The sequence below is a fragment of the Palaemon carinicauda genome, chromosome 16, assembly GCF_036898095.1.
Source record: "Palaemon carinicauda isolate YSFRI2023 chromosome 16, ASM3689809v2, whole genome shotgun sequence".
NCBI lineage: Eukaryota > Metazoa > Arthropoda > Malacostraca > Decapoda > Palaemonidae > Palaemon > Palaemon carinicauda.
This window is the reverse complement of record NC_090740.1, coordinates 74,808,531-74,823,319: the sequence shown is the minus strand read 5'-3', so window position 1 is coordinate 74,823,319 and position 14,789 is coordinate 74,808,531. Positions and strand designations below refer to the sequence as shown.

Here is a 14,789-nt window from a genome sequence, read left to right as displayed (position 1 = left end):
TCTCGGCCCGTTCCGACTCCCGTTGATCCTAAATGGGTTGTCCTGCAGGACATGCAGACTAAGCTTGCCTCCTTATGGAGAAGTATGACGTTGAGCAGGTTCACGATGAACCTTCGATTTCGAGTCGCCGTTACGCTTAACGAGACTCTGGCCGTCAGCCGCCCAAACGAGCATTTACTCGTCCGATTGACGTTAGTGCTGACGTTTCTTGTACTTTGAAACATAATGTCAGTAGTTTTTCACGTCGGTCACGTGACATGGATCCTCCCTCGCTGCAGTCTCGTGTTGACTTTCAGCCGCTGCCGCAGTCTCGTTTTGACGTTCAGCCGCTGCCGCAGTCTCGTGTTGACGTTCAGCTGCTGCCGCCGCAGCCCCGACCGGACGTTCGCCGACCGGCTCAGTTGCCTCGACTTGACGTTGAGCGTCAATCACCGCAGTCGAAGGTTGTTTTGCCTGCTCAGTCTATGCAGTCAAGGCAGTTCCGACGTGACGTCGAGCGTCAATCAACTTCAGTTGTTGTTGTTGGTCAGTCACAAGGATTTCAGTCCTTTCAGCAGCGGCGTGACGTCGCTTCCTCTACTGCTACTGCTGCTCCTTTGCTTGTTGACATTGCCTGTCAAGCGTTGCCGCCGCGGCAGGTCTCTCCTTTTCATGAGACTCGGCAATTGTCGGACGAGGTTCCTTCAGATGAGGAAGTTGCTGATCCTCCTCCTACTGATATTCCTTTGGGGACTTTGTCAGACGGAGAGGAGCCTAAAGCTGCTCAGCCCTCTATGGACTTTAAAAAAATCATGCTGATTTTTAAGGATCTTTGTCCGGACCATTTTGTAACTGCTGCTCCTCGTTCGCCTTCGTCAGAGTTTACGCTAGGCCTAGCTACTTCGAAGCCGTTGTTTTCTAAGCTAGTGCTCTCTCGCTCTTCTAAGAGAGCTTTACGTTTGCTAGGCGACTGGTTGATCACCAGGAGGAGTTTGGGGGAGACAGCCTTTGCTTTCCCTCCTTTTAAACTGGCTTATAGAGCGAGCGTCTGGTATGACACGGGAGAAGTTCCCGGATTGGGAGTTCCTGCCTCTGCCCAGGGAGACTTCTCAAGCCTCATAGACTCTCCCCGTCGCCTGGCCATGAGACGCTCCAAGATTTTATGGTCGGCTTCAGAGCTAGACCATCTCCTGTTAGGAGTTTTTCGAGCGTTTGAAGTTTTTAATTGTTGGATTGGTCCCTGGGAGCCTTAAGTAAGAAGGTCTCTCCAGCTGTCAATGTATTACTGTACAATTATGTCATGCATGAACAAGGCTATCAGGGATGGCTCCAATGATCTGACAGCCACGTTCTCTGCAGGAACAAGGCTATCAGGGATGGCTCCAATGATCTGGCAGCCACATTCACTGCAGGAGTACTTAAGATGTAAGTGCACTCAATGTGTTCATTGTCAAGACAAACTTCACGATGAAGACTACCAAATCTGTCTTGGCAGCAGTAAGGGAAGGCGACTGGATGGTCTCTCTCGACCTTCAGGATGCATACTTCCACATCCCGATTCATCCAAACTTTCAACAACATCTGAGGTTTGTGGATGGGAAAGTAATGTACCAATGTCGAGCACTGTACTTCGGCCTCATTCCTGCTCCTCTTGTTTTTACAAGGCCCTTGCAAAATGTAGCAAGCTTTCTACATTTTTTGAGGATTCAGAGCCTCCCTTTATTTTGACGACTGGCTAATCAGGGCGTCGTCATTATATCGCTGTCTGGAGAGCCTCTAATGGACATTAGACCTAACCAAGGAGCTAGGTCTCATAGTGAACGTAGAGAAGTCGTAACTTACAGTACCCCATCCCAGACTATTCTTTATTTGGGAATGGAGATACAGTGTCTGATTTTTCGGGCCTTTTCGTCTCCCACAAGAATGGAACAAGCTCTGTTAAAAGTCCTTCACTTGCAAGAGAAAAACAGTTGCTCTGTAAGAGTTTGAACTAGCCTCGTGGGAACTCTTTCATCGCTGGAGTAGTTTATCTCTCTGGGGAGACTCAACCTATGCCCTCTCCTATTTCACCTAAACCATTGGAACAAGGAGAAGGGCTTAGAGAGTATCTCTTTCCCAATCTCCAACTCAGTCTAGACATGTCTGACTTGGTGGGACAGCAACATCAGACTTTGAGAAGGTCTTTCTCTTGCGATCAAGAACCCAAACCATGTGTTGTATTCAGATGCATCGGATTTGGGTTAGGGAGCTCCACTGGACAGTCTGGAATGCTCGGGTCTTTGGTCCACGGATCAGAAGGAACTCCATTTAAGGCAAGTAACATCTCTCCTTTGGCGAGATTTGTGCAAGGAAAAATGAATGTCTTGGCGGACGGCCTCAGCAGAAGAGGACAAGTCATCTCCATGGAGTGGACGTTGCATAAGACTGTGTGCGAGAAGCTATGGATGACATGGGGTCAACCCACCATAGATCTTTTTGCGACTTCTCTGACAAAAAGGCTCTCGACTTACTGCTTTCCAGTTCCAGATCCAGAGGCAGCCCACATAGACGCTTTCCTGCTGGACTGGTCTCACCTGGACGTTTATGCCTTTCCACCTTTCAAGATCCTAACAAGGTGCTGCAGAAGTTCACCTCTCACGAAGGGACCAGGTTGACATTGGTTGCTCCACTCTGGCCTGCGAGAGAGTGGTTCACAGAGGTACTTCAATGGCTGGTAGACGTTCCAAGGAGTCTGCCTTTAAGGATGGATCTCTTACGGCAGCCCCTCGTAAGGAGTCTTCATCAAAGCCTCCCCGCGCTTCGTCTGACTGCCTTCAGACTATCGAAAGACTCGCAAGAGCTCGAGGATTTTCAAAGCAGGCAGCCAGAGCGATTGCGAGGGCTAGGAGAGCATCTACCATCAAGGTCTACCAGTCGAAGTGGGAGGTCTTTAGAGACTGGTGCAAGTCATCATCCATTTCCTCTTCCAGTACCTCTGTAGCCCAAATTGCAGACTTTCTCCTGCATCTGAGAAATGTTCGCTCCCTCTCTGCTCCCGCTATTAAGGGCTACAGGAGCATGTTGGCTTCTGTGTTCAGACATAGAGGCTTAGATCTGTCCAATAATAAAGATCTCCAAGATCTCCTTAAGTCCTTCGAGACCTCTAAGGAGCGTCGTATGGCAACTCCTGGGTGGAACTTAGACGTGGTCCTAAGGTTCCTAATGTCCGACAGGTTTGAGCCATTACATTCAGCCTCCCTGAAGGATCTCACCCTCAAGACGCTTTTTTTGGTGTGCTTGGCTTCGGCTAAAAGGGTCAGTGAGATCCATGCCTTTAGTAAAAACATCGGCCTCTCTACAGATAAAGCCACATGTTCGCTTCAGCTTGGTTTCTTGGCCAAAAATGAACTGCCTTCTCGTCCTTGGCCTAAATCTTTTGATATACCTTGCCTATCAGAGATCGTAGGCAACGAGGTTGAAAGAGTACTGTGTCCAGTTAGAGCTCTTAAGTTCTATTTAGCTCGTACCAGATCCTTACGAGGTGGATCTGAGGCCTTATGGTGCTCCGTTAAGAAGCCCTCATTGCCTATGTCTAAAAATGCTTTATCGTATTTTATTAGATTTTTAATCCGAGAGGCTCATTCTCACTTAAGTGAAAAAGATCGTTGTTTACTTAAGGTCAAGACGCACGAAGTAAGAGCGATAGCAACTTCCGTGGCTTTTAAGCAAAACAGATCTCTGCGAAGTATTATGGACGCGACCTTTTGGAGGAGCAAGTCGGTGTTCGCTTCATTTTACTTAAAAGATGCCCAGACTCTTTATGAGGACTGCTACACACTGGGTCCATTCGTTGCAGCGAGTGCAGTAGTGGGTGAGGGTTCTACCACTACATTCCCTTAATCCCAATATCCTTTTAATCTTCTCTTGAAATGTTTTTAATCTTGTCTTGGGCTGTACGGAAGGCTGAGAAGTCTTTCGCATCCTTTTTGATTTGGCGGGTGGTCAAATGTCGTTTCTTGAGAGTGCCCAGATTAAGGGTTTTGATGAGGTCCTGTTGTATGGGTGGTCGTCCTGGATATAACAGCTCCTGGGAGTCTTTCAGCATCCTGAGAGGATGGCTGGGCTTCGTGAGGAAAGCGGACTAATAAGGCAGAGTAATCGTCAGAGTCAGCTTCCTTACCAGGTACCTATATTTAATTGGGTTTTGTTATGATATAATTGTCAAAAACTCTAAGCATATACGCCTTTATTGTATTAATACTGGTCTCTACCCACCACCATGGGTGTGAATCAGTTATTATATATTCACCGGCTAAGTTTAATATTTAAAAATGATATTTTGATTATAAAATAAATTTTTGAATATACTTACCCGGTGAATATATAAATTAAAGGCCCTCCCTTCCTCCCCGATAGAGACCTAGGGGACTGAGAAGAACTGGAGCTGTTTACAAGTATATGCGGTATCTGGCCGATAGTCGGCGCTGGTGGGCACACCCGCAACCTTCATGGCGATCGCTCGCGAGTTTTTGGAATCTGTCGAGCCGTCGGAGACGTCAGCTATTATATATTCACCGGGTAAGTATATTCAAAAATTTATTTTACCTGTATAATCAAAATATCATAATTCTGTTTTGTTACAGTTCTCCGCCTTCACCCCCTTCCCGTGAGTGTCAGTGGGGGAGGAGGGCGCATTCCTGGTGCGTAATTCTTATGTTCTTTTCTCTCAGGGGTTCCTCTTCGGAGTTCCCCCGGGGGAATAAATGTTGACTAATAATTTTATTTTCACAGTTAACTATCTAGTTTTTCGTTTGCCTAATGTGCCAACGAAACAGAGCTGTCCTGTTGGGGCCTGGGGAGTCTGCTGTTGCCGCCTCCTCTACGACTTCGTCATGGGCGTGTTCCCTTCTCCTAGAAGTTCTCCCGTGACAACTGTCAGCTCCTTAGTTCATTTAGAATGCTCAGGAGGTTCGCCTCCATGGGTGGGTAACTTCCCTTCCGAGGGAGGTTCCCTTTCCAGGTGAGAGTTTTTCCCCTTCAGGGGGTGCAACTTCTCTTACCGTAATAATTTCTGGTCCTCGGGCGGTTTCTCTTGGTGCTGAGCGACCGCTTTTGTAACCATGCTCAAGGGGCTAAGCGGTTGCAAGGCCGGACCATGGAGTTCGTGCGATTATGCTCTTGGTGCTGAGCGGTCGCACTTGCAGCTACGCTCAAGGGGCTGAGCAGCTGCAGGAGCTCCTCTTCGGAGGGTTGCTCTTTATGGTCAGCTTACTGATCCAACGGCCCTAAGGGGCGCCTTCATCAGTTCTTCCTGTCTCTTCTACGAAGTGTTCACCTCTCTCGTTCGCGAGAGAGGACACTCATAGAGACTCCTCTTTGGAGGACTCCCCTGCTGTTGTTGCTGATGTTGCTGAAGGCTCAGTTCCCCCCTCCGAGCATCCTTCGAGGGGGCAGCTGAGTCCAACGGTCTCTCCTGCGAGTGTCTCTCTCCCTCAGGGGAGTTCACTAACAGAGACTCCTCTTCAGAGGACTGATGATGGTGCTCCTGTCCGTGGTCGTCTTCATCTGCAGCCGCAGAGGATCCTCCTCGACGAGAACTGACCGTTTCAGCTGCTTCGCTAGACCTGTCGGCAGTTCGTTCGCGATCTCCGACACCTGCCAGATCTTCTTGTCTTCCTTCTTCGTTCCTGGACGCAGTAGCGCAGTGGGCGCCTCTCCACCCCGTTTTCCAAACGGGCACCGGTCCCTTTGGGGCAAAGGGCTTATCTCACAATGTGAGTAAGTCCCTTTAGTGCCAGGTTTTTACCTGTGCAACCTTGTTCTCCTGCGCGCTCGCGCGCAGTAGTTCGCAACTGCTCTCCTGCTGTGGAACAGACTTCTGCTAAATCAACACTTCAGCGACCTCCTGTAGCTGAGTCTCGCCGTAGTTCTCCTGATCGCCAACTCTTCTGGGACCTTCTGTGCGGCTACGCGCCATGTGCACCAACGGTCTCCTGAACGCCCACGATCGCCTGCTCGCCGGCGCACATCTGATCGCCCTTTGCTGATGTGCGCAATGCGCGCCTACGTTCGCCCTCGCGCCCACGATCTCCGGATCTGGGCGCAAGCAGGGAGATTATTTCTCCATGTTCACCTGCTTGGTTTTCCATCGTGCGAGCGCCAGCGCGATTCCTGCCAGCGAGCCATCGCTCGCCAAAACGCGCCATCGGTCTCCTGACCGCCAGCGCTCGCCCTCACCTGCGCGCGAACCAACGATTTACCATCGCGCGCGAACCAACGATTTACCATCGCGCGAGTGCCAGGGTGATTTCGACCGCGATTTCCATCGGGTTTTCACAACACGGGCAACCTGGCAAGTCTTCTGGAGCGCGTACTGCCAGATCACGATCTTCACCCCATAAACGCAGAGTATGGCACGTGCAAGAGCAGGAAGAATCTTCAGAGAGGTTTGGGCAACATTCTTCTCCTTTTCAGGCAGGCCCCATCATCTCTACTCCTCAGGATCGTTAGATTCCCTTCCCCCCAGCGGGAGTCGCTGACTCTGCGTCTGTCAGCTGTCAGCAGAGGAGGCACTTCGAGATCTTGGGGGAACCTGGTTTAGCCCTTCCTTTCCACCATTCCGTGGAAGGGGCTTACCAGGAGAAAGCCGCAAAGTGTGCCATGCGGGCCACTTCGTGGCTGGTCGTCTGGCTTGGATCTCTGGGCATCCTGTTGCGATCCGAGAATTTGTCCAAGGAGAGCTCCAGGAAGGTCATGGAAACTTTCCTCCTCTCGGGCACGAGCACTATCGTTTTCCGACTCGCCAAGTTTCGAACGTGGGAAAAACTCGATGTTGAAGCATTGAGATGCAGTGACCGAGAGGTTCCTCTCGGAAGTCCCAACCATGGATGTCTGCAAGCTCAGACATTCTTCCACCCTTGGAAAGACCTTGTTTTGAGCCCAAAGACGGGGAACGAACAGCTGAGAGGTGGAGAAAGTCGAATCACGATTCACTCCTCCTAAGGCGCTTACATCCAGACCCTACAAGCCTCCAGCGCCTCAACAACAACAGCCTCGTCAGCCTAGGACATCGGATCCGGCCCCGGCAGCTAAGACAAGGTGTCTAAACAGCAGCCCCCTCCTGTCAGAGACAAGAAGGGCAGGAAGTCCTCCTGGGGAGGCAATAATCCTGAGGGAGCGGCCGAGGCTGCAAACGCTAGGATTGGCAACCCCCCAGCATGGTTCCCAGTGGGGGGATGCCTAAGGTTGCGCGCTCAGGTGGCAGCAACTCGGGGCCGATTCCTGGACGATCTCCGTGATCAGCCAAGGATATCGCGTCCCGTTCTTAACATCTCTACCTCCACTGACAGCGAGATATCGCGTCCCGTTCTTAACATCTCTACCTCCACTGACAGCGAATCCAGTGTCGCTGAGCTCCTATGCCATGGGATCGGCAAAGGGGCTAGACCTTCGGGCAGAAATCGAGACCATGCTCTAAAGATGCACTCCAAAAGGTCATCGACGGCTCCCCCCCCGACTTCTTCTGTCGACTCTTTCTTGTAAGAAAGCGTCTGAAGGCTGGAGACCTGTCTCGACCTCTCAGCCCTGAACAAGTTTGTCGAACAAACTTCGTTCAGCGTGGAACAGCAGAGTCAATCAGGCTTGTAGTGAGACCACAAGACTTCATGTGCACACTGGATCTGAAGGACGGGTACTTCCAGATCCCAATCCATCCGTCTTCCAGGAAGTACTTGAAATTCAGCCTAGACAACAAGTTATACCAGTTCAAGGTGCTGTGTTTCGATCTCTCCACAGCACCGCAGGTGTCCACCAGAATGTTTTCCCTGTTATCTTCATGGCCACACAGGAGTGGCATCCGTCTCCTTTGCTTTCTGGATGACTGGCTAACCCAGGCAGTCTCGGAATCGACCCTTCTTCGACACAGAGACAAGCATCTGGGACTTTGCCAAGATCTAGGGATCATGGTAATTTTGAGAAGTCTTCTCTGCTTCCATCTCAACAACTGGGACATCTAGGCATGATATTAGACTCCAATCTCCAAGCCTTCCCATCAGATGACAGGATAGCAAGGCTGAGGAGAGTTGCAAAACCTTTCCTCAGACGAGGAGAGCTTCCAGCCCAATTTTGGTTACGCCTCCTAGGTCACCTTTCCTTCTTGGCCAGGCTAGTTCCCACAGCCGCCTCAGGATGAGATCCCTGCATCGGCGGCCCAAGTCCCGGTGGAATTAAGACAGCGATTCCCCGGACATTCTGGTCCCTTTGGGACCTGCGGAACGAATGGACCTGCAGTGGTAGTTGACCTACGGAAACCTTTGCAAGGGAATGGATCTTATCGTCCTTCCCCCACATTTGATGCTGTTCTTGGACTTGTCAAAACGGGGGGCGGGGGGGGGGGGGGCACGTTCTGGATCAGGCCTATGGTCAGAACCAGAGATGTACCTCCACATCAATCTGCTAGGAATGAAGGCCATATTCTGGCCTTTCAACACTTCCAACAGACCCTGGCTAGTCACTCCGTGAATGACAACTTTCTCATCATTCTCCACTCAATACCCTATCGGCTCGCTTCATTCCGGACAAAGGAATGTGCTCTCCGACAGTCTGAGCAGGGCCTCACAGATAGAGAGTACCGAGTGGTCTTGGGCCCCCCTGGTAGCCAACAAGTCCTGACCTTGTAGACCTGTTTGCGACAGCCTTGAATTTCAAGCTGCCGCTGTACTACTCCCAGTCCCAGACCCCAAGGCACTCTGGCAAGATGCCTTCCCTACACGGTGGGACAACATCGACGTCTACGTCTTCCCACCGTTCTGTCTGTTGAGAAGGGGGCTCAACAAGACCAGACTGTCGCCCAACCTGTCGATAACTCTGATAGCTCCGCTGCGGCATCATGCAGAGTGGTTCCCGGATCTTCTGCATCTCCTGACAGGACTCCTGAGAGAGCTTCCCCCACGACACGAGCTACTCAAACAACCACACTGCAACATCTACCACAAGCCGTAGCATCGCTTCGGCTTCACGCATGGAGACCATCCAGCATCTCCTCACAGAGAGAGGCGTTCCGCAACAGCGGATGCCTCGACACCTGCGAAAGTCATCCGCAGGGGTCTACCAGGCGAAGTTAGAGTCTTCTGTGGTTGGTGTCATGGGAGAGGTAACTCTCCCCTTGATGCCACTATTCCAGCAATAGCAGAGTTATTGTATATCGGTGGGAGGAAATGTGCCTTTCGCTCTCGGCGGTGGAAGCCTTAAGCCTGGCCTTCAGGCTGAAAGGAATAGACATCTTCTCCTCGCTGGATCTTTCTTCGCTCATACGAAACTACGAACTTACCTGCCCCCAGTCGGAAGTGAGACCTCCTCTATGGAACATGGTTCGGGCTCTTAGGGCTCTTAAGAGATCTCCTTGCGAACCATTAAGCCAGGCTTCTGATCGTCACCTGTCTTGGAAGACGGTGCTCCTGCTCGCTCTGGCCTCGGCCAAGCGTGTCAGCGAACTTCATGGTCTCTCGTAAGACGTCGCCCATTCAAGAGGATAGGTGGAGGTAACGTTCAGGTTCGTCCCTGAGTTGGTTACTAGACTCAAAATCTTGGAGTCCCGGACCTTCGGTTCGACTCCTTCAGGATTTCGAGTCCCCGTTCTGTAACAGATGACCCAGACCTTCTTCTACTATGCCTAGTAAGGAGTCGGAGGGGTTATCTTAAAGAAAAGCTGCAGTTCGTCCTCACGTGCAAGCCCTGTTTGGGAGCATAGGGAGGACGGAGAGGAGGGTCATCAAGAATGCCTTTTCAGCCTGGATTCAAAGGGTCATCCATCACGCCCTGAATCCAGACCCTCCTCCGTCACGTCGCCTTAGAGCACACGATGTCAGAGGCATCGCAACGTCCCTGGCCTTCAAGAGGAACTACTCTGTGACGCAGGTGCTACAAGCTGGAGTCTGGAAGCGTCTAAAGACCTTCACAGCCCACTACCTGCAGGACGTGACCCACAGGAGCCTCGATACGTTTTCTATCGGCCCTGTGATGGCTACACAACAGCTGGTCTAACCTCAGGCTCCTTAATGGACAGGTAGCAGAAGGTTGAGGGCATTGTTATCCGGTTTTAGACTGCATGAATGAAAGAAGTATGTCTGGCCCTTATTTCTTTCTTCATCCTCCCCTCTCTTGGGGAAAGCAGCATCCTGGGTTCTCTGCATAGCTGACCTCAAACCTCTGCAGGTAAACCATGGTTCCTTGTGTTCCTAGTATTAAGTTAATACTGTCGCATCCCCCATACCCTGACGAGGTGGTATTGGGAACGTCCTAGCCTAGAATTCCAGCTAAAGGACTTCAGGTCGACTTCCTAGGACAAGTCACACTTCTTCCCTCCACACACAAGCTTATTTAGGCCGCACGTTTCTTGCGTAGCAAGAAACTTGCGAAGTGCAGGGACTCTTTTTCTCGAGTGCTGCTCACTTGGGTTCTGAGTCCCCGGTTAAGCCAAAGCCAGTAAGGCTGGGGACTTTCCACCCTACCTAAGGGTAAGTCACCCTATGTAAATAGCGTGGTTTGTATTTCGGTTATGGAACAAATGACAAATTCGGAGATAATTTGTATTTATCCTAACCATACAAACCTTAGCTATTTACACATATTTACCCGCCAGCCCTGTCCCCCAAGGCAAGTCCTACCTCTAAGTGAATTGAAGCAGTTCACCGTTGTGCGAGGGGGGGAGGGGTTGCTAGCTACCACTCCCCTACCCAATTGCTACTAGCGCGGGGGTAATACACCCTCGTTAAAATTCTAATGGCTCGTCATTTCAGCTACGCCGAAAGTAAACCCTATGTAAATAGCTAAGGTTTGTATGGTTAGGAAAAATAAAAATTATCTCTGAATTTGTCATTTCAGTGGTTATTTAAATTATAAAGATTTTATGAATTATTGTGGTAACAATAAAGTACTGCCACGATCACAGTGTTATTGAAAGTGAAAGTGACATTATTTGCCCCACCTGTGGTTCTAAGTGCCGAGTTGATATTATCAAAAAAGCATTTCGATGTGACAAAAGGCATGTTGTATTGAAAAACAAGAAGAAAGTGAAAAAAGGTTTAGTTTTTATGTATCCATTTATTTTTAAGGGAACTTGGTTTGAAAAGTCTCATTTAGATATAGAATCTAATTTGTTACTTGTATATAATTATTTGTTCCCATACTAACAAACATTCTGTTATTCATGTGGATTATTTTTCAGTGGCAGCTGGAGGTAGCCATTAGACTTTAATTGCAAGGTGGCAACTCTGCCTAACTGCATGAGTGGGTAGGCTGGGGGTGGCTTAGGGTTACCCAGCTGCCTCAAAATATAATCTCACAGCAGTGAGAGATGTCCCTTTTTCTTTTGGCTTAGTAGAGATCGGACGTGTCTGCTCTCCTCCTGACTTCATTGGACTTTTTCAATTCTGCTTTTTCTTTGTAGGTGTGCATGTTTTCTGTTGCGATTGCCTTCATCATGTGAACCTGTCCAGGGCGCGAGGGTCCTGCATGCGGGACCTTCATGTCGTTGTTAGAGATTGACCCACACTCTTTATGTCCTACTTACCGAGGGCATCGTTGTGAGCAGGGTTCGCCCTGTGTAGAGTTTAGGGAGTGGTCTGCCTCCCAATGGGAGAAATTTGGCCGGTGTAGGAAGAAGACGACTAAGCGCAACCGCTCTCCCTCGGGCGAGCAGAGAGCATTCTTCTTCTCGCACCCCTAAATCTCTCTTAAAAGCTCCTTCTCATTCGTGCTGTTACTAGGGACGATCGAGTAGGAGCGCAGATTGATTAACTCCTAGGCAACCCCGGGGCACTGGGGCCATTTTTGCTTCTCCTAAAGGAGCAACTACTCCTCCAGCCACTGGCGAGCAATTCTCCCCTTCAGATATGCTGCAGTTGGGGTCGTCTTTAGGGATTTCGGGACCCCCTTTGAAGGAGGAACTGCTGCGCCTTCTTCAGTGTGTGCCAGGAAGGAACCTTCTCCAGAGCCGTCGATATCTTACGCTTTGGAACTGAGCGAAGTCCATCTGTCGCCTTTTCCTGGAAACTTCCACGCGTGGACGAGGTGATGATCGGCGTTCGCGCCTCTAACGGTCCCCTGCTGACGAGGAACCCTCTCTCCATCCTGGGACCTCGTCGTCCCCTAACCTTCAACCTTCTGTTTCTCCCCACAGGTTGCAGGTGTAGATCCTCCGGGGACCAGCACTCCTACCATCAGCAGTGCGAAAGGACGAGCATCACCATCACCTCACCCTTCTGGACTCTCTTTCCCTGATCGCCGTTCGCGACGATCGGAAGATCTTATGGATCGTAGGTCATCACTATCTGAGTGCTCTTCTTCTGGAAGACACTCAAGCTCTAGAGCCTCGCGCTCACGAGACTGCAGGTCTCAACGCTCTCCTCGGAGGCATTTATCTTCTCAAGGACGAGTTTCGCTATCACATTCTATATATTATGCTTTAATGACTTAATATTACATGACTGGGAGCAAAGTCTAGTTGTTCCGTAGCTGAAATACAAACCACGCTATTTGATATGGGTTTTTACTTAAGCGTAGCTGAAATGACGAGCCATTAGAATTTTAACGAGGGTTTACTACCCCCATCGCTAGTTTGCGGGGGTAGGAAGGGACACACACCTGTGTGATGAGCTCACTTTACTTTTTGGCTCGGGTGGTGAGCGGATGTGTCCGCTTTCACCCTCTCTTTTTGACAGCCATTAATGCTTTTTGTCTTTTTTCTTAATTTTTCATATACTTGTAATATATATAACGTATAAACATTCTTTATGTTTGTGTATATATTTTTGTGTATAGAAATGTAGTAAGTTTTCTTTTCAGTGTTTGTGCTGTGTGGTAGTATACGACGACGACACCGGTAGTGCTAGGCCACCACGGTTTCTCGTCATGGGGCGCGGCCTCTCCCTCTTGGTCCTTCGGTAGTTTCCTTTGGCTTTCCGTTAATTTGTCCGCCGTGGGGAATCGTCATCGCTGGACTTTCTTCATTCATATTTTATCTTCGCTGTTCCTCCCTTCCTACGGGGAACTTGGATGCTCAGCGAAAGGAATGTTGGAGTTTAGTTTGACTACGTTCTCTCTCTCTACTCGAGGTCGTTCACCCTTTACTACTACTACGTACTACTAAGGAAACTTCTCTCCCGTTGCGGGCTGAGTTGCTTTTCCGTTTTATTTGCCTCAATTATTTTTAATGAAATCTAATTGTATTTTTAACTTTTCAGCTTCTGGGGAACACTTCCCTTTGGGGGTCAGTGATTCTTACTATTTGTGAACATTCAAATATCAGTTACATAATTATAATTGTTATAATTCTGTTTTTTGTTATAGTTCTCCGCCCTCCCCCTTCTCCCGTGAATGTTAGTGGGGGAGGAGGGCGCATACTTAACTTTTAATTCTTATGTTTTGCTATTCCCTCGGGGTTACTCTTCGGAGTTCCTCCCGGGGGAATTTCTGGTAAATAATTATTTAACTTTATTTTCCCAGTTAACTATGCAGTTTTTCTTTGTTTGACTGAAGTGTGCCAACGAAGCAGAGCTGTCCTGTTTATGCCTGGGGAGTCTGCTGTCGCTGCCGTCTCTCTAGGACATCGTCATGGGCGTTATCCCTTTTCTTAGAAGGTCTCCCGTGACAACTGTCAGCTCTTCAGTTCATCTTAGAACGTTAAGGAGGTTGGCCTCCAGGGATAGGTAACTTCCCTTTCGAGGGAGGTTCCCTTCCCAGGTGTGAGATCTTCCCCCTGCAGAGGGGGAACTTCTCATACCTTAATTTTTCTGGTCCTTAGGCGGTTGCTCTTGGTACTGAGCTACCGCTCTTGTAACCATGCTCAAGGGGCTGAGCGGTTGCAAGGCCGTCCATGGAACTTCCTGTAGCTATGCTCAAGGGGCTGAGCAGCTGCAGGATCAGTCTTGACCTCTCTCGTTCGCGAGGGAGGCCACTCATAAGGGCTCCTCTTCGGAGGATTGCTCCTTATAGGTCAGCTTGCTGACCCTATGGCCCTTAGGGGCACCATCACCAGTGTCTTCTAGTGTCTTCTACTGAGTGTTCACCTCTCTCGTTCGCGAGAGAGGCCACTCATAGAGACTCCTCTTCGGAGGATTGTTCCTGATTAGACCAGCTTGCTGTTCAGTCACTAACACTTCGGTGTTTAGTGACAGGGAGACTTTGGTTTCTCGTTACGCTGACCCTTTGGGGTCACGTAACTTTAGTTACGTTGATCCCTTGGGCTCTTGTAACTTTAGTTACGTTGATCCCTTGGGCTCTTGTAACTTTAGTTACGTTGATCCCTTGGGCTCTTGTAACTTTAGTCACTAACACTTCGGTGTTTAGTGACAAGGAAACTTCGGTTTCCCGTTACGCTGACCCTTTGGGGTCTCGTAACATTAGTTACGCAGAACCCTTGGGCTCTCATAACTTTAGTGACTCCAACACTTCGGTGTTTAGTGACAGGGAAACTTCGGTTTCTCGTTGGGCTGACCCTTCGGGGTCTTGCAACTCAGGCTACGATAGGCCTTTGGTCTCTCGTGCCCTTAGTCACTCTGATCCTTCGGGGTCTCGTTTTCCTAGACCTGCTGACCTGCCGTCTCCGTTCCTGGCTGCTGACGTGGTGTGGGCGCCCACGCCCCCCGTTATCCAACGAACACCGATCCCTTTGGGGCAAAGGGGCTTTCTCACAAGTCCCTTAAGCGCCAGGTATCCCCTGCGCGCCAACGTTCTCCTGTGCATTTGCGTACATTGTTGGTTTTCATGAGCGCAAGCACCGATGAACTTCTTTCGCGCGCAAGCGCTGACGATCTTCATACGCGCTTAAGCGC

The 14,789-nt window shown here is 49.8% G+C and overlaps 1 protein-coding gene across 1 annotated transcript in view; it reads left to right on the top strand.

Moving 5' to 3' along the window:
• LOC137655775 (E3 ubiquitin-protein ligase RNF123-like) overlaps positions 1-14,789 on the top strand; it is a 233,307-nt gene that overhangs the window by 15,948 nt on the left and 202,570 nt on the right. The window lies entirely within an intron of this gene.